Genomic DNA, 23,753 nt, shown 5'->3' with positions numbered 1-23,753 from the left:
TTTCCAAATCACGTCCAATCAATTTACCACAGGTGGACTCTAAGTTGTAGAACATCTCAAGGATGATCAATGAAACAGGATGCACCTGAGCTCAATTTCGAGCCGGGTTTCATAGCAAAGGGTCTGTAAACTTATGTAAATAAGGTATTTCATTTCATTTTATTTTTTAGGTGCAAAAATGGCTAAAAAAACTGTTTTCGCTTTGTCATTTTGGGGTATTGTGTGTAGATTGATGGGGAAAACAATTGGTTTAATCATTTTTAGAATAAGGCTATAACATGACATAATGTGGAAAAGGGGAAAGGGTCTGAATACTAGCCGAATGCACTGTATATTGTGTTAGTGCTTGTTATAAGCTTATATGAACCTTTATTATGTCTTATCATAAGGCTTATAATATGTTTTCTTTCTCTATCTCTCTGTTTGTATTTTAATGAGCCATGATCCAAATGAATCATTCCGATGAATTTAACCTTTATTTAGAACCAGTAAAGCAACATGGGTAACTCTTCTTTTCCATGACAGCTGGTCAGAGGAAGATGCAGCTCTCCTCTTCAACGTGTCTCTTCGGGATTTCCAGGTCATATGCATCTAGTAGAGGGGGAAATCGGTCATTCTGAGCTGGTGAGTTGGGAGGAAGTAGTGGGTCAGGCTTGAAAATGTGTCAGTAAATCCCATTGCATTGTTTTTGTCTAGTTTCCAACATTTATTTTAATGGATAGGCCCACATGTTGACGTTGTAGTTTATGTTTTTATACTTTTCTCAGATACAGCTTAGGACCAACATTAACTGCCTTTTCACCATGAGGGTGTTGAGGAAGCATCAGATCCTTAGCACTGGTCAACAGGAGCGCATCCTCAGGGAAAGACACATCCTCATGGTAGCACATAGTCCATTCATTGTCAGGTATGCACCCACCAGCCTCAGGTATGCACCCACCAGCCTAACATACCTCAATATGATCACGGTTTATTTTTGTATTTATTTATTCACCTTTATTTAACCAGGTAAGCCAGTTGAGAACAAGTTCTCATTTGCAACTGCGACCTGGCCAAGATAAAGCATAGCAGTTCGACACATACAACAACACAGAGTTACACATGGAATGAACAAAACATACAGTCAATAATACAGTAGAAAAAAAGAAAACAAAGTCTATACACAGTGAGTGCAAATTAGGTCAAATAAGGGAGTTAAGGCAATAAATAGGCCATGGTGGCGAAGTAATTACAATATGGCAATTAAACACAGGAATGGTAGATGTGCAAATTATGGATGTGCAAGTAGAGATACTGTAGTGCAAAAGGAACAAAATAAATAAATACAGTATGGGGATGAGGTAGATAGATGGGCTATGAACAGGTGCAGTGATCTGTGAGCTGCTCTGACAGCTGGTTCTTAAAGCTAGTAAGGGAGATGGGAATCTCCAGCTTCAGTGATTTTTTTTTGTAGTTCGTTCCAGTCAGTAGCAGCAGAGAACTGAAAGGAAATACGACCAAAGGAGGAATTGGCTTTGGGGGTGACCAGTGAGATATACCTGCTGGAGCACGTGCTACAAGTGGGTGCTGCTATGGTGACCAGAGAGCTGAGATAAGGCGGGGCTTTACCTAACAGAGACTTGTAGATAACCTGTAGCCAGTGGGTTTGACGACGAGTATGAAGCGAGGGCCAGGCAACGAGAGCGTATAGGTCGCAGTGGTGAGTAGTGTGTGGGGCTTTGGTGGCAAAACGGATGGCACTGTGATAGACTACATCCAGTTTGCTGAGTATTGGAGGCTATTTTATAGATGACATCGCCGAAGTCAAGGATCGGTAGGAGGGTCAGTTTTACGAGGGTATGTTTGGCAGCATGAGTGAAGGAAGCTTTGTTGCGAAATAGGAAGCCGATTCTAGATTACATTTTTGATTGGAGATGCTTAATGTGAGTCTAGAAGGAGAGTTTACAGTCTAGCCAGACACCTAGGTATTTGTAGTTATCCACGTATTCTAAGTCAGAGCCGTCCAGAGTAGTGATGCTGGATGGGCGGGCAGGTGCGGGCAATGATCGGTTGAAAAGCATGCATTTAGTTTTATTTGCATTTAAGAGCAGTTGGAGGCCACGGAAGGAGAGTTGTATGGCATTGAAGCTCGTCTGGAGGTTAGTTAACACAGTGTCCAAAGAAAGGCCAGAAGTATACAGAATGGTGTTGTCTGCGTAGAGGTGGATCAGAGAATCACCAGCAGCAAGAGCGACATCATTGATGTATACAGAGAAGAGAGTCGGTCCCAGAATTGAACCCTGTGGCACCCCCATAGAGACTGCCAGAGGTCCGGACAACAGGCCATCCGATTTGACACACTGAGCTCTATCAGAGAAGTAGTTGGTGAACCAGGCAAGGCAATCATTTGAGAAACCAAGGCTGTTGAGTCTGCCAATAAGAATGTGGTGATTGACAGAGTCGAAAGCCTTGGCCAGGTCGATGAATACAGCTGCACAGTAATGTCTCTTATGGCGGTTATGATATCGTTAAGGACCTTGAGCGTGGCTGAGGTGCACCCATGACCACCTCGGAAACTAGATTGCGGCGAAGGTACGATGTGATTCAAAATGGTCAGTAATCTGTTTGTTAACTTGGCTTTCGAAGACCTTAGAAAAACAGGGTAGGATAGATTTAGGTCTGTAGCAGTTTGGGTCTAGAGTGTATCCCCCTTTGAAGAGGGGGATGACCGCGGCAGCTTTCCAATCTTTGGGAATCTCAGACGATACGAAAGAGAGGTTGAACAGGCTAGTAATAGGGGTTGCAACAATTTCGGCAGATCATTTTAGAAAGAGAGGGTCCAGATTGTCTAGCCCGGCTGATTTGTAGGGGTCCAGATTTTGCAGCTCTTTCAGAACATCAGCTATCTGGATATGGGTGGAGAAATGGTGGGGGCTTGGGCAGGTTGCTGTGGAGGGTGCCGGGCAGTTGACCGGGGTAGGGCTAGCCAGGTGGAAAGCAATGCCAGCCGTACTGAAATGCTTATGGAAATTCTCAATTATAGTGGATTTGTCGGTTGTAACAGTGTTTCCTAGCCTCAGAGCAGTGCGTAGCTGGGAGGAGGTGCTCTTACTCTCCATGGACTTTACAGTGTCCCAGAACCTTTTTTGAGTTTGTTCTGCCGGATGCAAATTTCTGTTTAAAAAAGCTAGCCTTGGCTTTCCTAACTGCCTGTGTATATTGGTTCCTAACTTCCCAGAAAAGTTGCATATCACGGGGGCTATTCGATGCTAATGCAGAACGCCATAGGATGTTTTTGTGCTGGTCAAGGGCAGACAGGTCTGGAGTGAACCAAGGGCTATATCTATTCCTGGTTCTACATTTTTTGAATGGGGCATGCCTATTTAAGATGGTGAGGAAGGCACTTTTAAAGAATAATCAGGCAATCTCTACTGTCGGGATGAGGTCAATGTCATTCCAGGATACCCCGGCCAGGTCGATTAGAAAGGCCTGCTCGCAGAAGTGTTTTAGGGAGCGTTTGACAGTGATGAGGGGTGGTCGTTTGCTCGCAGACCCATTACGGATAAAGGCAATGAGGCAGTGATCGCTGAGTTCTTGGTTGAAAACAGCAGAGGTGTATTTTTAAGGGTGAGTTAGTTAGGATGATATCTATGAGGGTGCCCGTGTTTACGGATTTGGGGTTATATCTGGTAGGTTCATTGATAAATTGTGTGAGATTGAGGGCATCAAACTTAGATTGTAGGATAGCCGGGGTGTTAAGCATGTCCCAGTTTGGGTCACCTAGCAGCACGAGCTCAGAAGATAGATGGGGGGCAATCAAATCACATATGGTGTCGAGGGCACATCTGGGGGCAGAGGGTGGTCTATAGCAAGCGGCAAAGAGAGACGTGTTTCTGGAAAGGTAAATTTTTAGAAGTAGAAGCTCAAATTGTTTGGGTACAGACCTGGATAGTAAGACAGAACTCTGCAGGTTATCTTTGAGGTAAATTGCAACACCGCCCCCTTTGGCACTTTTATCTTGTCGGAAAATGTTATAGTTAGGAATGGAAATTTCAAGGTTTTTGGTGGTCTTCCTAAACCAGGATTCAGACAAGGCTAGGACATCCGGATTGGTGGAGTCTGCTAGGGCAGTGAATAAAACAAACTTAGGGAGGAGGCTTCTAATGTTAACATGTATGAAACCAAGGCTTTTACGGTTGCAGAAGTCAACAAATGAGAGAGCCTGGGGGATGGGAGTGGAGGTAGACACTGCAGGGCCTGGATTAACCTCTACATCACCAGAGGAACAGAGGAGGAGTAGGATAAGGGTACGGCTAAAGGCTAATAGAACTGGACGCCTAGTACGTTCAGAACAGAGAGTAAAAGGAGCAGATTTCTGGGCTCGGTTAGAATATATTCAAGGCATAATGTACAGACAAAGGTATAGTAGGATGTGAGTACAGTAGGGGTAAACCTGTGCATATAGTGATAATGAAAGAGATATTGTCTCTAGAAATAGCATTTAAACCAGGTGATGTCACTGCGTGTATGGGAGGTGGAACTAAATTGTTAGCCGAGGCGTGTTGAGCAGTGCTAGAGGCTCTACAGTGAAATAAAACCATAGTTACACACCAGAACAGCAATCGACACGGCATGGTGACGTTAGGAAAAGGCATGCGTAGCCGGGTGATCATACAAGTCCAGTGCGTGGCTTCAGGCAGCTAGCAGCACGGGGCTAGCAGGCTAACAGAAAGGCCTTAGAGGGATGACGCGACGGAGGAAAGTCTGTTGTGGCCCCCTCGTGTAGTTACATCAGCGGACGGATCAGCAAGGTTCCGTGTGGTAAACCAGGCCAATTGGCAAAATATGTATAGTGGCCGAAGAAATATGTCCGAAGGGCCTCTTAAGCCAGCAGTCCAATGTGCTTTAGATAGCTAGCAGGCCGCAGATTAGCGGCTGTGCGTTCAGGGGTTGTTAGCTGCTATCATTCCAGGTGGATTTAAAAAAAATCATAATAAAAATGTACATTTAAAAAAAAAAAAAATAGGTTCAGAACTTGCGGTAGGAATCCTGAGATATGGAGAAGAATAAGTCCGACTAGCTCTGGTTTGAGTCGCGCTGTACAGACTGGCGAGAGTTGTCCGGGATAAAGGTAGCTGATGACCGCTAGGAAAAGATAGCTGACTGCTAGCTAGTGGCTTCGGAATGTATTCGATGGGTCTCGTAAGCCAACAGTCCGTTGTGCTCTAGACAGCTAGCATTCAGGGGACGTTAGCTGCGAAGGTCGAAGGTGAGAAGGTTCAGAGCTTGCGATAGGAATCCGGGGATATGGAGAGAAAAATAGGTCCGGTATGCTCTGGTTGAATCGCGTTGTACAAACTGGCGGGAGCTTTCCGAACTAGAGGTTAGCTGATGACCGTTAGCTGGCTAGTTAGCTGGCTAGTTTATGGAAAGATTCCAGTAATAGAGGCAAAGAAAAATACTTTAGAGAAAAAGCAGGTCCACCCCACATTGGGTGAGGCGGGTTGCAGGAGAGTATTTTGAAGTAAGGGTTTAGAAAGATATAAAAAGATATGCGAAGAAAAATGTATCAAAATACACATACATGGGACACGACAAGACGAAGGACAAATACGTCTGACTGCTACGCCATCTTGGAACTTTTATAGGCATTGTAGCTTAGGCAATGTTCCCGCGTTCGCAGAGATCCCAATTACGGGAAATGCTGCGTATATCGGCTCAATCGGAAATTGACTTTAAAAACCACAATGTCTATAACCCACGACTCGATTGAATCCCTGCCCTTATTTAAGACTGGTGAACTCACTATATGCTTATCAACTGGACAATACCTGTGTCTTCTTTGCCACTGCTAGGCTACACCGTACCTTCGAAGAGGCGAAGTGCTTGTACATGCTGGCCGAAGCTTGTCTAGGTGGTGAGCTCTGGAGTCTACTGAATAACAGGTACTGCTAACGGCAGTACTGTTTTCATATTATGTTTGTATATTTTACAGTATGGATTTTATAACTGAATTGATAGGATTTGAATACTTCTCCTAGGGAACAACATCGGAATATCCCATGAAACTTTCTGATCACTATTGTGCTCTTGCTTCTACATTTCAGAGGCTCGTTTGATGACAGAAGCACATGTTTTTACACTGCCTGTGTTGTTGAGGCCCTCACCTTCTTGCACCACAACAATATCATCTACAGGGACCTGAAGCCTGAAAATGTAGTTCTGGACCAGTGCGGATAAGCCAAAGTGGTAACTTAAAGACTACAGCTCCATCTGATGCATTTTTAATCCACACAAGATGAAGAAAGGTGGCATCCTTATAATAATATAGCAATTGTCAATTTCGTACATGGCTACACAAACAAATACAGTACGTCCAAAGGTTACAGTTATATTATCATACATAGAACTGTTTCACTTTGGAAAATCTATGTTATAGATCCATTGAGATACCGAAAATCCATATTTATCACGTTTCAGGTAAGTCCCAGATGCAGACAACTTTGAATGAATAACAGTTTATTAATCCAACAGGGCGTGCAAAAGACAGGTCAAGGGCAGGCAGGGGTCAGTAATCCAGAAAGGTGGGACAAAGGTACAGGACGGGAGGCAGGCTCAGGGTAGGCAGAGGTCAGTAATCCAGATAGGTGGGGCAAAGGTACAGGATGGCAGGCAGGCTCAGGGTCAGGGCAGGCAGAAAAGGTCAAAACCGGAAAAACTAGAAAACAGGAATAATCGAGAGACAGGCACAGAGGGAAAAACGCTGGTAGGCTTGACGAAACAAAACGAACTGGCAACAGACAAACAGAGAACACAGGTATAAATACACAGGGGATAATGGGGAAGATAATGGGTGACACCTGGAGGGGGGGTGGAGTCAATCACAAAGACAGGTGAAACAGATCAGGGTGTGACAATATTCATAACTTGATTGTGCTTTGCCTTAGGTTGTGTCACGTCCTGACCTTAGTTCCTTTTTTGTCTCTATTTTGTTTTGGTCAGGGCTTGAGTTGGGGTGGGCATTCTATGTTTTGTTCTATGTTTTGTACTTCTATGTCTTTGGCCTGGTATGTGTTTGGCCTGGTAGGTAGCCTGTTCCCACCTGTGTTTGTGGGTAGTTGTTTTCTGTCTTTGTATTCTGTACCAGACAGAACTGTTTCGGTCTCGTTCATTCTCTTTTGTTGTTTTTGTCATTCAGTGTTCAGTTAATTTCATAAAATTTACGATGAACACTTACCACGCTGCGTGTTGGTCCGATGATTCCTATTCCTCATCATCAGACGAAGAGGAGAGTCGTTACAGAACTACCCACCACCAAAGGACCAAGCAGCGTGGAAGAATGGACTCCTGGACATGGGAGGAAATCCTGGACGGCAAGGGACCATGGGCACAGCCGGGAGAGTATTGTCGTCCTAAAGAGGAGCTGGAGACAGCCAAAGTGGAGCGGCGACGCTACGAGGAGTTGGCTCGAGGAAAAGTGCACGAGAGGCAGCCCCAGAATTGTTTGGGGGGAGGCACACGGGGAGATTGGCGGAGTCAGGTAGGAGACCTGAGCCAACTCCCCGTGCTTACCGGGTGGGGCGTCGTACTGGTCAGGCACCGTGTTATGCGGTGGCGTGCACGGTGTCTCCAGTGCACATTCACAGCCCGGTACGTTACATCGCAGCTCCTCAAATCGGCCGGGCTAGAGTGGGCATCGAGCCAGGAGGGATGAAGCCGGCTCAGTGCATCTGGTCTCCAGTGCGTCTCCTCGGCCCGGGTTATATGGCACCAGCCCTACGTGCGGTGTCCCCGTTTCGCAAGCACAGCCCAGTGCGGCCTGTTCCAACTCTCCGCACATACCTGGCTACAGGGGCTATCCAGCCAGGAAGGGTTGTTCAAGCTCGTTGCTCGGCCCAGTGCATCCGGTTCCTCGGCCAAGGAAGAGGCCGCCTGTAGGTAGGCTTGACGAAAGCCACGCTGGTAGGCTTGACGAAACAAAACGAACTGGCAACAGACAAACAGAGAACACAGGTATAAATACACAGGGGATAATGGGGAAGATAATGGGTGACACCTGGAGGGGGGGTGGAGTCAATCACAAAGACAGGTGAAACAGATCAGGGTGTGACAATATTCATAACTTGATTGTGCTTTGCCTTAGGTTGTGTCACGTCCTGACCTTAGTTCCTTTTTTGTCTCTATTTTGTTTTGGTCAGGGCTTGAGTTGGGGTGGGCATTCTATGTTTTGTTCTATGTTTTGTACTTCTATGTCTTTGGCCTGGTATGTGTTTGGCCTGGTAGGTAGCCTGTTCCCACCTGTGTTTGTGGGTAGTTGTTTTCTGTCTTTGTATTCTGTACCAGACAGAACTGTTTCGGTCTCGTTCATTCTCTTTTGTTGTTTTTGTCATTCAGTGTTCAGTTAATTTCATAAAATTTACGATGAACACTTACCACGCTGCATGTTGGTCCGATGATTCCTATTCCTCATCATCAGACGAAGAGGAGAGTCGTTACAGAACTACCCACCACCAAAGGACCAAGCAGCGTGGAAGAATGGACTCCTGGACATGGGAGGAAATCCTGGACGGCAAGGGACCATGGGCACAGCCGGGAGAGTATTGTCGTCCTAAAGAGGAGCTGGAGACAGCCAAAGTGGAGCGGCGACGCTACGAGGAGTTGGCTCGAGGAAAAGTGCACGAGAGGCAGCCCCAGAATTGTTTGGGGGGAGGCACACGGGGAGATTGGCGGAGTCAGGTAGGAGACCTGAGCCAACTCCCCGTGCTTACCGGGTGGGGCGTCGTACTGGTCAGGCACCGTGTTATGCGGTGGCGTGCACGGTGTCTCCAGTGCACATTCACAGCCCGGTACGTTACATCGCAGCTCCTCGAATCGGCCGGGCTAGAGTGGGCATCGAGCCAGGAGGGATGAAGCCGGCTCAGTGCATCTGGTCTCCAGTGCGTCTCCTCGGCCCGGGTTATATGGCACCAGCCCTACGTGCGGTGTCCCCGTTTCGCAAGCACAGCCCAGTGCGGCCTGTTCCAACTCTCCGCACATACCTGGCTACAGGGGCTATCCAGCCAGGAAGGGTTGTTCAAGCTCGTTGCTCGGCCCAGTGCATCCGGTTCCTCGGCCAAGGAAGAGGCCGCCTGTATGTCTCCCCAGCCTGGTAAGTCCTGAGCTGCCCGTCTGTCCGGAGCAGCCAGAGCCGCCCGTCTGTCCGGTGCCGCCAGAGCCGCCCGTCTGTCCGGAGCCGCCAGAGCCGCCCGTCTGTCCGGAACCGCCAGAGCAGCCCGTCACTCCGGAGCCGCCAGAGCCGCCCGCCTGCCTGGCGCCGCCAGAGTCTCCCGCCTGTCCGAGGGTCGCCACTCCAGGGGCGCCACCTAAGTGGGCCAAGACTAAGGTGGAGTGGGGTCTACGTCCCGCACCAGAGCCGTCACCGCGGCGAAATGCCCACCCAGACCCTCCCCTATTGGTTCAGGTTTTGAGGCCAGAGTCCGCACCTTTGGGGGGGTGGGGTCCTGACCTGAGTTCCTTTTTTATGTCTCTATTTTGGTTTGGGCAGGGCGTGAGTTGGGGTGGGCATTCTATGTTTTGTACTTCTATGTGTTTGGCCTGGTATGGTTCCCAATCAGAGGCAGCTGTCTATTGTTGTCTCTGATTGAGAACCATACTTAGGTAGCCTGTTCCCGCCTGTGTTTGTGGGTAGTTGTTTTCTGTCTTTATATTCTGTACCAGACAGAACTGTTTCGGTCTCGTTCATTCTCTTTTGTTGTTTTTGTCATTCAGTGTTCAGTCCATTTCATTAAATGTATGATGAACCACGCTGGGTGTTGGTCCGATGATTCCTATTCATCATCATCAGACAAAGAGGAGAGTTGTTACAGGTGGGGTATGGTTCTGCTAAGAAAGTGGGCTTGGGTAAGAAAACGAGGACGTTCTGTGGCACACCTGGCTATGTTGCCCCTGAGATAATCCTAAACAAGGGCCACAGTGTATCTGTAGATCTCTGGTCTCTGGTTGTCTTCGTATTTGAGCTGCTGAGTGGAAGGTAATATTATTAAATAGTCTATAGTTTATTTCCCATTTTTTGTTCTCTGTCATCTCTAAGTCATTCTACTTCATGTCCCCTCTCAATCTTTACCTTTCCAGTCTCCCATTCTGTGGCCCTGATCCTATGAATACGTTCACAGCTACCATCCGTGGGATTGATCTGGTTGAATTCCCTAAAACCATCAGTAAGAGTGCCTCAAATCTGATCAAGAAGCTCTGCAGGTGTAACACAGCTAAGCCATATAACAATGACTGCATACTGTTGTGTGTCATGATGTCTCTCTGTCCAGGCCTCTCAGGAACAACCCCGTAGAGACTTGGGAATCATAGAAATGGGTCCAAGGACAACAAGAAGCACAAGTAAGATGGCTGAAATGGGTTCCTGAGTGGTGCAGCGGTCTAAGGCACTACATTTCAGTGCAAGAGACGTCACTGCAGTCCCTGGTTCAAATCCTAGCTGCATCACATCTGGCTGTGATTGGGAGTCCCATAGGGCGGAGCACAATTGGCGTCGTCTGGGTTTGGCTGTGGTAGGTCTTCATTGTAAATATGAGTTTGTTCTCAACTGATTTGCCTAGTTAAAAAAAAGATGGAAACATCAGACTGTGGCACTGTCATCTATGTAGCAGCAGGTTTGTTATCTTGTTCTTTCTTTCAGGTGATTTGAAGGTTTCAACTGGGAAGGACTTCACAAAGGCACAATATCTGATTATTTGTAAATAGACAAATACATAATCTGAGCTTCATCATGTGAATGCATTCAACATCTGGTTGTTAAATCATAGGATGTTTTCTTCAACTTCAATTAAAAGAAAAATGTCATTACCTCCAGCATTTATTTAGTTACAGTGTAACGCGCTTTACTCGTTCAATAGCTTTTTCTCTCACGATACTTTTTTTCAAGCTGACGTCAGTCAAAGAAGAGGGGTGGTTAGGGTGTAGCATGGGGTAACACTTTGGCATGTGGTGGCGGGTGAGTATTTCGCTTCTCATGCTGAAGTAGGGGAACACAATTTGAAGAACATTGGTGATCTACATTTTACTCAGGTAAGAGGCGGTAACTCGAAACTTGTAAAACGATTTCTTTAAAGGCATGGGGAAAGTTCTGTACTCGCTAGAAATAAGCTACAGTATGTAATTGTAACGCACTAGTAGTGACACTATTATTGGATACAAAGTAGCCTACCCATCGTGGCTTAAGTGCAATACACTGTTTTAACCTGTTCATCATTTCCATTCGATACATGCATTGAAATGTTTTGACAATTTTGAATTGTCCTGCTGCATTTTATGTCAATGGAGATAGAGAGACAGAGGTGTCGGTTCTGAAGATGATGCATGTTGATTTATATATTTGGCATGGATAGGACAGAAATACGATTTTCGACCTCACCTCTCCGACCTCACCAAAATGGTTTTAGTTGTAACATTGTGCCCTTTTGTTTTGCTAGCTACAGCATTGGGCAAAACTCCAATATCCACACAGTAACTATAAAACACAATATTCTAAACTTTACAATGCATGGTCAAAAGAAGTCAGTTTCAAGGAAGGATATACATGTACTTCAGCACGTCTCTGTACTTTTAATTGTAGTTTATGGTGTGAAAAAAACTGCACAATTATGTGGTCGTTCTTTTCCCCCAAACAAAGGCTGGACCAAACCCATGTATAGCTTGAGTTCTTTGGAATTCCTCATTTTGCAGTTCATGCTGTACAGTCACTATAAATCATGTCTGGCTAAATGTCCCTATGTGTCTGCTTTGCCGTAATCTTGAAGTCTATGTCTGTCTATGGAAACCACGGGCAACGTGTTGAAAGTTGTCCCATGTTGTTGGAATGTACAGCCTGGGCAGGGCTGAGTTGGCACACTGGTAGTGATGGTTCGTTCGCGAACGAACTGCTGTTTTCGAACGGATCTTTTTGGTGAACATCGGGAACGAAATTGTATCTGTGACAGAGCCGTTCATTTAACTCCCTGATTTGCAAACTGCTACTGATGCTTTTTGTGCTCCAGACAGCTATTATTTTTTTAGATAAGTTACAAAAAACATTATCTGAAGATGGCAATTCCTCACTGCAAGAACAGGTGGTGAGGAGAGTAGTGCTGAGCGATTAATGCTTTTAGAGGTCGTTTCGGGTTCAATTATTAAAAAATAATAAAGATTTTCTGTTTCGATTTTTTTTAAAACATTAAATGCACTATGCATTATGTGGGATGAATGCAGTAGCAACACAGAATAAAACAATTAATACAATTCCCATGATGGTAGTGACTGTCCATGACTGCTTCCCTTATTAATCATCAGTTATTCACATTACTATGCAACAGGGTTGGTTATGGATCCATTTGCCAATGCATAAATGTGCATTCGATGTTTATGTATTCCTATTGCTTGGTTGAATTTACATATAGATGAGATGTTATGCCATTGGTCATGTTTGTAGTCTGATATTGACATACACGACTCTATTCTATTTTCATATTTACAATGTGTTCACTATACATGGCCTGATATATACAGTGCAATCTGAATGTATTTGAAGCCCTTCCCATTTTCCACATTTCTTTACATTACAGCCTTATTCTAAAATGCATAAAAATAAAAAATCCTCATCAATCGACACACAATACCCCATAATGACAAAGCGAAACAGGTTTTTAGAAATGTTTGCAAAAAATAAATACAAATACAAATAACTTATTTACATAATTATTCAGACCCTTTGCTATGAGACTCGAAATTGAGCTCAGGTACATCCTGTTTCCATTGATCATCCTTAAAATGTTTCTACAACTTGATTGGAGTCCACCTGTGGTAAATTCAATTGATTGGACAAGATTTGGAAAGGCACCCACCTGTCTTTATAAGGTCCCACAGTTGACAGTGCATGTCAGAGCAAAAACCAAGCCATGAGGTCGAAGGAATTGTCCGTAGAGCTCCGAGACAGGATTGTGTCGAGGCACAGATCTGGGGAAGGGCACCAAAAAACTTTTGCAGCACTGAAAGTCCCCAAGAACACAGTGGCCATCATCATTCTTAAATGGAAGAAATTTGAAACCACCAAGACTCTTCCTAGAGCTAGCTGCCCAGCCAAACTGAGAAATCGGAGGAGAAGGATCTTGGTCAGGGAGGTGACCAAGAACCCGATGGTCACTCTGACAGAGTTCCAGAGTTCCTCGGTGGAGATGGGAGAACCTTCCAGAAGGACAACCATCTCTGCAGCACTCCACCAATCGGGCCTTTCTGGTAGAGTGGCCAGACAGAAGCCACTCCTCAGTAAAAGGCACATGACAGCCCGCTTGGAGTTTGCCAAAAGGCAGCTAAAGGACTTTGAGATAATGAGAAACAAGATTCTCTGGTCTGATGAAATCAAGATTGAACTCTTTGGCCTGAATGCCAAGTGTCACGTCTGGAAGAAACCTGCCACCATTCCTACGGTGAAGCATGGTGGTGGTAACATCATGCTGTGGGGATGTTTTTCCGCGGCAGGGACTGGGAGACTAGTTAGTGTCGAGGGAAAGATGAACGGAGCAATGTACAGAGAGTTCCTTGATGAAAACATGTTCCAGAGCGCTCAGGACCTCAGACTGGGGCCAAGGTTCACCTTCCAACAGGAAAATGACCCTAAGCACACAGCCAAGACAACGCAGGAGTGGCTTCACAATAAGTCTCTGAATGTCCTTGACTGCATCAGATGACCTGGCCTCCACAATCACCCGACCTCAACCCAGTTGAGATGGTTTGGGATGAGTTGGACTGCAGAGTGAAGGAAAAGTAGCCAACAAGTGCTCAGCATATGTGGGAACTCCTTGAAGACCGTTGGAAAAGCATTCCAGGTGAAGCTAACCACCCTTTAACCTAACTCCTAACCTTAACCCTAACCCCTAGTTTAGCTAACATTAGTGAGCTAGCTAACGTTAGCCACCTAGCTGGAATTCATAAGATATCATACGTATTGCAAATTCAAATACCATATGGTACATTTAGAAAATTCATACCATATTTTACTTTTTGAAAATTTGTAACATATTGTACGTTTTGCAAATTTGTCCCATACAGTATGAATTGTAATTCGTTACACATCATTCAAAATGGGTGATGGACATCCACAAATTAATACAAACCATACGAAAAATAACATATCATACTAAATATAGTGTTTTAGTTTTACGTATAGAATAATCCAAAATGCTCTGAGACCAGGTTGCTAGAGGAGAAATCCTCATTCTGGTCCACGCAAATTTTTTCAATGTGTTAAAAATACTTCACTTTTTTTGGAAGTGGTTTAATTTAATTTAAAAAATGTATTTGAACTCATATTTCACGGTCTGGCATAATAGTAGCCAACCTTTTAGCCTTTACATTAGATATGTTCTATTTTTCATGTTTTTTCATACAATTTTTAATCAAGCACTAAACAAAGAGCCGTTTGCGAGGCAAATGAACGGCTCTTTTAGGTGAATGGAGCCAAAATATCTGGCTCACCGATAAGACTCGGAATGCCCATCACACACTGTCCTGTCTCTCTCTCTGGTACAGACAGGGGAGGCACAGCTGTAGGATCTTAATTTGAGTCAGTTTGCTACAGCAGGAAAATAATCCCGCACTAATGCAGGACACTTGAATTATTATGTTGATTATAATTCATTATTATAACATTTTTGTTGAGGTTGCTACATTTTTCACAAGGGATAATATAGTCAGAAATGTCTAATTACAAACTTCAGAAGCCTTTTTAAACCTCAGATATACAAACATTTTTACATTTCCTGCATTGCAGGAAAGTTCTCCTGTAACAGGGTGATCAAATTAAGATCCTACATCTGTAAGGTAACACTGTGGACAGCTTAAGTCTAGTTTCCATTCATGCAGAGTGGGCTGTGCTGCTTTAGTACACAAACACACAGGGTCTGTCAGAGTGCTTGTTTGTTTCAGAGAACAGGTTACTTTGGAGTAAGACTCTTGGACACTTGTCAGATGAAAACACAGGTGATTTGAAATGGTCACTGACTTGTCATGTTATGTTTGTTTTATTTACTGACCAGAGGAAAAACATGAAGTCAACAGGAGTCAAATCTAATTAAAGATTAGAGCTTGGACGATAAACCGAAAATGTGCCTGTCAATCATGTCAGACAGCCACAGCCCTCACAGCTGAACCTGTGTGTCTTGTGTGCTTCTGAGTGTCTGTTTGCAAGTGTTTCTTGTTAATATCATTCCAAATACTGCAGTAATGTTTTGATATAGTCAGCAAGTTACTTGGCTATATAAAATATCCTTATTGGAGAAAGCAAAAATATATTAATCACTGAAAAGCTCCATTGCTGAAAGCTCCTCCACCACGCACTTGTCTGGTTGAAAGCCTTCTCTCCCACCCTGCCTCCCGACACAAGCCTCTCCCAACTGTCTGGACCCCACCTTTCAGTCTGCTCCCGACTACCCAGGCCTGCTCCCCCTGTCTGGTACAGGTACCCCTGCCACTTGCCCCCTTCCCCCCCGAGCTTCGCTCACCACTCCAGCACCCACTTCCATGCACACACTGCGGTCTCTGATTTGAATTGTATTCTTAGCCTGTGAACTTGTGTGGACTTTTACTCTGGAACTTGTATGCATTTAGATTTTTATTACTTGGCCTTTATTGTTATTTTATTGTAGCTTATTTCTTGTAGCTTAGGCCTATTTGTGATTTGTGTGCAACCTCCTAGTCCTATAGACCGGATTCTTACAAAACTATTGGTTATTTCTCACGTTGATCGATAGGCTACAAACAAACATGTTGCTGTTTCTGTTGTCTACCTTGACTCTTACACTGAGGATGATGCATTTAGGGCCCGATACTAGGCCTGTGGCGGTCACAAAATGTTGTCAGCCGGTTATTTTATATTATTTTGTAGAATGAAGAATACAATTGAACAAAGCTGAATAAAATAAAATTGATATTTTCTCTAAACGATGAGGGAGTGCACACATCCGGGTATTCTGTGTTGAGCAGTGAACAAAGAAATAGGTGTCTCCTATATGCTTAATTTAGAGTTATTACTGTAACTTCAGTGTTACGGTGCGTGAATGAGGACCCAAAAGCGAATCAACTTAAACAGAGCTTCTTTAATTACCAAACATAGGTAGGCTCAGATGGACCGGCAGATTCCGACAGCAAACATGACGACAGTCTGGTTCAGGCATGAATGACACAAACAAACAAGAATCCGACAAGGACAGGAGCAGAAACAGAGAGAGATATTGGGACCTAATCAGAGGGAAAAAAGGGAACAGGTGGGGAACGGGGTGAATGGGTAGTTAGAGGAGACAAGGGACAGCTGGGGGAAAGCGGGGGAGAAAAGGTAACCTAACACGACCAGCAGAGGGAGACAGGGTGAAGGGAAAGGACAGAGACAAGACAACATGACAGTACATGACAGTACCCCCCCACTCACCGAGCGCCTCCTGGCGCACTCGAGGAGGAAACCTGGCGGCAACGGAGGAAATCATCAATCAGCGCACGGTCCAGCACGTCCCGAGAGGGAACCCAACTCCTCTCCTCAGGACCGTACCCCTCCCAGTCAACTAGGTACTGATGACCACGGCCCCGAGGACGCATGTCCAAGATTTTACGGACCCTGTAGATAGGTGCGCCCTCGACAAGGATGGGGGGGGGGGGGGGAAGACGAGCGGGGGCGCGAAGAACGGGCTTAACACAGGAGACATGGAAGACCGGGTGGACGCGACGAAGATATCGCGGAAGAAGAAGTCGCACTGCGACAGGATTAATGACCTGAGAGATACGGAATGGACCAATGAACCGCGGGGTCAACTTGCGAGAAGCCGTCTTAAGGGGAAGGTTCTGAGTGGAGAGCCAAACTCTCTGACCGCGACAATATCTAGGGCTCTTAGTTCTACGCTTATTAGCAGCTCTCACAGTCTGCGCCCTATAACGGCAAAGTGCAGACCTGACCCTCTTCCAGGTGCGCTCGCAACGTTGGACAAAAGCCTGAGCGGAGGGGACGCTGGACTCGGCGAACTGAGATGAGAACAACGGAGGCTGGTACCCGAGGCTACTCTGAAAAGGAGATAGCCCGGTCGCAGACGAAGGAAGCGAGTTGTGGGCGTATTCTGCCCAGGGGAGCTGTTCTGACCAAGACGCAGGGTTGCGAAAAGAAAGACTGCGTAAGATGCGACCAATAGTCTGATTGGCCCGTTCTGCTTGACCGTTAGACTGGGGGTGAAAGCCGGAAGAGAGACTGACGGAAGCCCCAATCAAACGGCAAAACTCCCTCCAAAATTGAGACGTGAATTGCGGACCTCTGTCCGAAACGACGTCTGACGGAAGGCCATGAATTCTGAAAACATTCTCGATGATGATTTGTGCCGTCTCTTTAGCAGAAGGAAGCTTAGCAAGGGGAATGAAATGAGCCGCCTTAGAGAACCTATCGACAACCGTAAGAATAACAGTCTTCCCCGCTGACGAAGGCAGTCCGGTGACAAAATCTAAGGCGATGTGAGACCACGGTCGAGAGGGAATAGGAAGCGGCCTGAGACGGCCGGCAGGAGGAGAGTTACCGGACTTAGTCTGCGCGCAGACCGAACAAGCAGCCACGAAACGACGCGTGTCATGCTCCCGGGTGGGCCACCAGAAACGCTGGCGAATGGAAGCAAGCGTACCCCGAACGCCAGGGTGGCCGGCTAACTTGGCAGAGTGAGCCCACTGAAGAACGGCCAGACGAGTAGGAACGGGAACGAAAAGAAGGTTCCTAGGACAAGCGCGCGGCGACGGAGTTTGAGTGAGTGCTTGCTTTACCTGCCTCTCAATTCCCCAGACAGTCAACCCGACAACACGCCCCTCAGGGAGAATCCCCTCGGGGTCAGTGGAGGCTACTGAAGAACTGAAGAGACGAGACAAAGCATCAGGCTTGGTGTTCTTAGAGCCCGGACGATAAGAAATCACGAACTCGAAACGAGCGAAAAACAGCGCCCAACGCGCCTGACGCGCATTAAGTCGTTTGGCAGAACGGATGTACTCAAGGTTCCTATGGTCAGTCCAAACGACAAAAGGAACGGTCGCCCCCTCCAACCACTGTCGCCATTCGCCTAGGGCTAACCGGATGGCGAGCAGTTCGCGGTTACCCACATCATAGTTACGTTCCGACGGCGACAGGCGATGAGAAAAATACGCGCATGGGTGGACCTTGTCGTCAGAGAGGGAGCGCTGAGAAAGGATGGCTCCCACTCCCACCTCTGACGCGTCAACCTCGACAACGAACTGTCTAGAGACGTCAGGTGTAACAAGGATAGGAGCGGATGTAAAACGATTCTTGAGGAGATCAAAAGCTCCCTGGGCGGAAACGGACCACTTAAAGCACGTCTTGACAGAAGTAAGGGCTGTGAGAGGAGCTGCCACCTGACCGAAATTACGGATGAAACGACGATAGAAGTTCGCGAAGCCGAGAAAGCGCTGCAGCTCGACGCGTGACTTAGGGACGGGCCAATCAATGACAGCTTGGACCTTAGCGGGATCCATCTTAATGCCTTCAGCGGAAATAACAGAACCGAGAAATGTGACGGAGGAGGCATGAAAAGTGCACTTCTCAGCCTTCACAAAAAGACAATTCTCTAAAAGGCGCTGGAGGACACGTCGAACGTGCTGAACATGAATCTGGAGTGACGGTGAAAAAATCAGGATATCGTCAAGGTAAACGAAGACAAAGATGTTCAGCATGTCTCTCAGGACATCATTGACTAATGCCTGAAAAACAGCTGGAGCGTTAGCGAGGCCGAAAGGAAGAACCCGGTATTCAAAGTGCCCTAACGGAGTGTTAAACGCCGTCTTCCACTCGTCCCCCTCCCTGATGCGCACGAGATGGTAAGCGTTACGAAGGTCCAACTTAGTGAAAAACCTGGCTCCCTGCAGGATCTCGAAGGCTGAAGACATAAGAGGAAGCGGATAACGATTCTTCACTGTTATGTCATTCAGCCCTCGATAATCTATGCAGGGGCGCAGAGACCCGTCCTTCTTCTTGACAAAAAAAAACCCCGCTCCGGCGGGAGAGGAGGAGGGGACTATGGTACCGGCGTCAAGAGCTACAGACAAATAATCTTCGAGAGCCTTACGTTCGGGAGCCGACAGAGAGTATAGTCTACCCCGGGGGGGGGGTGGTTCCCGGAAGGAGATCAATACTACAATCATACGACCGGTGTGGAGGAAGAGAGGTGGCCCTGGACCGACTGAACACCGTGCGCAGATCGTGATATTCCTCCGGCACCCCTGTCAAATCACCAGGCTCCTCCTGTGAAGAAGAGACAGAGGAAACAGGAGGGATAGCAGACATTAAACATTTCACATGACAAGAGACGTTCCAGGAGAGGATAGAATTACTAGACCAATTAATGGAAGGATTATGACAAACTAGCCAGGGATGGCCCAAAACAACAGGTGTAAAAGGTGAACGAAAAATTAAAAAAGAAATGGTTTCACTATGATTACCAGAAACAGTGAGGGTTAAAGGTAGCGTCTCACGCTGAATCCTGGGGAGAGGACTACCATCCAGGGCGAACAAGGCCGTGGGCTCCTTTAACTGTCTGAGAGGAATGTCATGTTCCCGAGCCCAGGTCTCGTCCATAAAACAGCCCTCCGCCCCAGAGTCTATTAAGGCACTGCAGGAAGCTGACGAACCGGTCCAGCGTAGATGGACCGACAAGGTAGTGCAGGATCTTGAAGGAGAGACAGGAGTAGTAGCGCTCACCAGTAGCCCTCCGCTTACTGACGAGCTCTGGCCTTTTACTGGACATGAAGTGACAAAATGACCAGCGGAACCGCAATAGAGACAGAGGCGGTTGGTGATTCTCCATTCCCTCTCCTCAGTCGAGATGCGGATACCTCCCAGCTGCATGGGCTCAGCACCCGAGCCGGCAGAGGAAGATGGTAGTGATGCGGAGAGGGAGGCGACGGAGAGCGCGAGCTCCTTTCCACGAGCTCGGTGACGAAGATCAACCCGTCGCTCAATGCGAATAGCGAGTTCAATCAAGGAATCCACGCTGGAAGGAACCTCCCGGGAGAGAATCTCATCCTTTACCTCTGCGCGGAAACCCTCCAGAAGACGAGCGAGCAAGGCCGGCTCGTTCCAGCCACTGGAGACAGCAAGAGTGCGAAACTCAATAGAGTAGTCTGTTATGGATCGATTGCCTTGACATAGGGAAGACAGGGCCCTGGAAGCCTCCTCCCCAAAAACAGATCGATCAAAAACCCGTATCATCTCCTCCTTAAAGTCTTGATACTGGTTAGTACACTCAGCCCTTGCCTCCCAGATTGCCGTGCCCCACTCACGAGCCCGTCCAATAAGGAGAGATATGACGTAGGCGACACGAGCAGTGCTCCTGGAGTAAGTGTTGGGCTGGAGAGAAAACACAATATCACACTGGGTGAGGAACGAGCGGCATTCAGTGGGCTCCCCAGAGTAACACGGCGGGTTATTGATTCTGGGCTCCGGAGATTCGAAAGCCCTGGAAGTGGCCGGTGGATCGAGGCGGAGATGGTGAACCTGTTCTGTGAGGTTGGAGACTTGGGTGGCCAGGGTCTCAACGGCATGTCGAGCAGCAGACAATTCCTGCTTGTGTCTGCCTAGCATCGCTCCCTGGATCTCGACGGCTGAGTGGAGAGGATCCGAAGTCGCTGGGTCCATTCTTGGTCGGATTCTTCTGATACGGTGCGTGAATGAGGACCCAAAAGCGAATCAACTTAAACAGAGCTTCTTTAATTACCAAACATAGGTAGGCTCAGATGGACCGGCAGATTCCGACAGGACAGGACAAGGTTACAGCAAACATGACGACAGTCTGGTTCAGGCATGAATGACACAAACAAACAAGAATCCGACAAGGACAGGAGCAGAAACAGAGAGAGATATTGGGACCTAATCAGAGGGAAAAAAGGGAACAGGTGGGGAACGGGGTGAATGGGTAGTTAGAGGAGACAAGGGACAGCTGGGGGAAAGCGGGGGAGAAAAGGTAACCTAACACGACCAGCAGAGGGAGACAGGGTGAAGGGAAAGGACAGAGACAAGACAACATGACAGTACATGACATTCAGTTGTTCTAGAAACGTTGGGCTGTATGTTTAGATTTTTAATACATTGGAAGGCTGCATGATGCGACTCTAAATGATGATTTGAAAAAAGTTGCTTGAAAGGCATGAGCTCTGCTTGTTTTTTTTTGCGCAGACTGTACACACTCCAATAGTCTCTCATTCACAATTTCATAAGCACTTGATAATGCCTATAATTTCACAGCGGCATCCCATTTGTGTGGCCATAATGCACCCTAAAAAATGCACCACATGATCTGGTCTTTCTCACAGGCTACAAATGAAGACAGACACATGCAGGATGAAACTGCGCGTGTCCTTATCCAATTCCAAGGTGCATATTGAAGATATTGAAATAACATTTACTTACAGTGCCTTGCGAAAGTATTCGGCCCCCTTGAACTTTGCAACCTTTTGCCACATTTCAGGCTTCAAACATAAAGATATAAAACTGTATTTTTTTGTGAAGAATCAACAACACGTGGGACACAATCATGAAGTGGAACAACATTTATTGGATATTTCAAACTTTTTTAACAAATCAAAAACTGAAAAATTGGGCGTGCAAAATTATTCAGCCCCTTTACTTTCAGTGCAGCAAACTCTCTCCAGAAGTTCAGTGAGGATCTCTGAATGATCCAATGTTGACCTAAATGACTAATGATGATAAATACAATCCACCTGTGTGTAATCAAGTCTCCGTATAAATGCACCTGCACTGTGATAGTCTCAGAGGTCCGTTAAAAGCGCAGAGAGCATCATGAAGAACAAGGAACACACCAGGCAGGTCCGAGATACTGTTGTGAAGAAGTTTAAAGCCGGATTTGGATACAAAAAGATTTCCCAAGCTTTAAACATCCCAAGGAGCACTGTGCAAGCGATAATATTGAAATGGAAGGAGTATCAGACCACTGCAAATCTACCAAGACCTGGCCGTCCCTCTAAACGTTCAGCTCATACAAGGAGAAGACTGATCAGAGATGCAGCCAAGAGGCCCATGATCACTCTGGATGAACTGCAGAGATCTACAGCTGAAGTGGGAGACTCTGTCCATAGGACAACAATCAGTCGTATATTGCACAAATCTGGCCTTTGCCACATTTCAGGCTTCAAACATAAAGATATAAAACTGTATTTTTTTGTGAAGAATCAACAACAAGTGGGACACAATCATGAAGTGGAACGACATTATTGGATATTTCAAACTTTTTTAACAAATCAAAAACTGAAAAATTGGGTGTGCAAAATTATTCAGCCCCCTTAAGTTAATACTTTGTAGCGCCACCTTTTGCTGCGATTACAGCTGTAAGTCGCTTGGGGTATGTCTCTATCAGTTTTGCACATCGAGAGACATTTTTTCCCATTCCTCCTTGCAAAACAGCTCGAGCTCAGTGAGGTTGGATGGAGAGCATTTGTGAACAGCAGTTTTCAGTTCTTTCCACAGATTCTCGATTGGATTCAGGTCTGGACTTTGACTTGGCCATTCTAACACCTGGATATGTTTATTTTTGAACCATTCCATTGTAGATTTTGCTTTATGTTTTGGATCATTGTCTTGTTGGAAGACAAATCTCCGTCCCAGTCTCAGGTCTTTTGCAGACTCCATCAGGTTTTCTTCCAGAATGGTCCTGTATTTGGCTCCATTCATCTTCCCATCAATTTTAACCACCTTCCCTGTCCCTGCTGAAGAAAAGCAGGCCCAAACCATGATGCTGCCACCACCATGTTTGACAGTGGGGATGGTGTGTTCAGCTGTGTTGCTTTTACGCCAAACATAACGTTTTGCATTGTTGCCAAAAAGTTACATTTTGGTTTCATCTGACCAGAGCACCTTCTTCCACATGTTTGGTGTGTCTCCCAGGTGGCTTGTGGCAAACTTTAAACGACACTTTTTATGGATATCTTTAAGAAATGGCTTTCTTCTTGCCACTCTTCCATAAAGGCCAGATTTGTGCAATATACGACTGATTGTTGTCCTATGGACAGAGTCTCCCACCTCAGCTGTAGATCTCTGCAGTTCATCCAGAGTGATCATGGGCCTCTTGGCTGCATCTCTGATCAGTCTTCTCCTTGTATGAGCTGAAAGTTTAGAGGGACGGCCAGGTCTTGGTAGATTTGCAGTGGTCTGATACTCCTTCCATTTCAATATTATCGCTTGCACAGTGCTCCTTGGGATGTTTAAAGCTTGGGAAATCTTTTTGTATCCAAATCCGGCTTTAAACTTCTTCACAACAGTATCTCGGACCTGCCTGGTGTGTTCCTTGTTCTTCATGATGCTCTCTGCGCTTTTGACGGACCTCTGAGACTATCACAGTGTAGGTGCATTTATACGGAGTCTTGATTACACACAGGTGGATTGTATTTATCATCATTAGTCATTTAGGTCAACATTGGATCATTCTTAGATCCTCACTGAACTTCTGGAGAGAGTTTGCTGCACTGAAAGTAAAGGGGCTGAATAATTTTGCACGCCCAATTTTTCAGTTTTTGATTTGTTAAAAAAGTTTGAAATATCCAATAAATGTCGTTCCACTTCATGATTGTGTCCCACTTGTTGTAGATTCTTCACAAAAAAATACAGTTTTATATCTTTATGTTTGAAGCCTGAAATGTGGCAAAATGTCGCAAAGTTCAAGGGGGCCGAATACTTTCGCAAGGCACTGTAT

At 46.1% G+C, this 23,753-nt stretch overlaps 1 protein-coding gene and 1 pseudogene across 2 annotated transcripts in view; both read left to right on the top strand.

The window, feature by feature from the left end:
- The first annotated feature begins 803 nt into the window (after positions 1–803).
- On the top strand, positions 804–15,726 carry LOC110535067 (annotated as a pseudogene).
- Positions 10,924–23,753, top strand: part of acsl2 (acyl-CoA synthetase long chain family member 2) — a 30,126-nt gene continuing 17,296 nt past the window's right edge. The window contains exon 1 of one of the 2 annotated variants that reach the window (XM_021621483.2): positions 10,924–11,058. The gene's annotated coding sequence lies outside the window, so the exon portion shown is untranslated. The remainder of the gene's footprint in view (positions 11,059–23,753) is intronic. The other variant, XM_036935844.1, reaches the window with a different exon arrangement.

The sequence above is a fragment of the Oncorhynchus mykiss genome, chromosome 11 (genome assembly GCF_013265735.2).
Source record: "Oncorhynchus mykiss isolate Arlee chromosome 11, USDA_OmykA_1.1, whole genome shotgun sequence".
Classification (NCBI taxonomy): Eukaryota; Metazoa; Chordata; class Actinopteri; order Salmoniformes; family Salmonidae; genus Oncorhynchus; species Oncorhynchus mykiss.
Note: the sequence above shows the minus strand (reverse complement) of the source record. Positions and strands in the feature narration are given on the sequence as shown.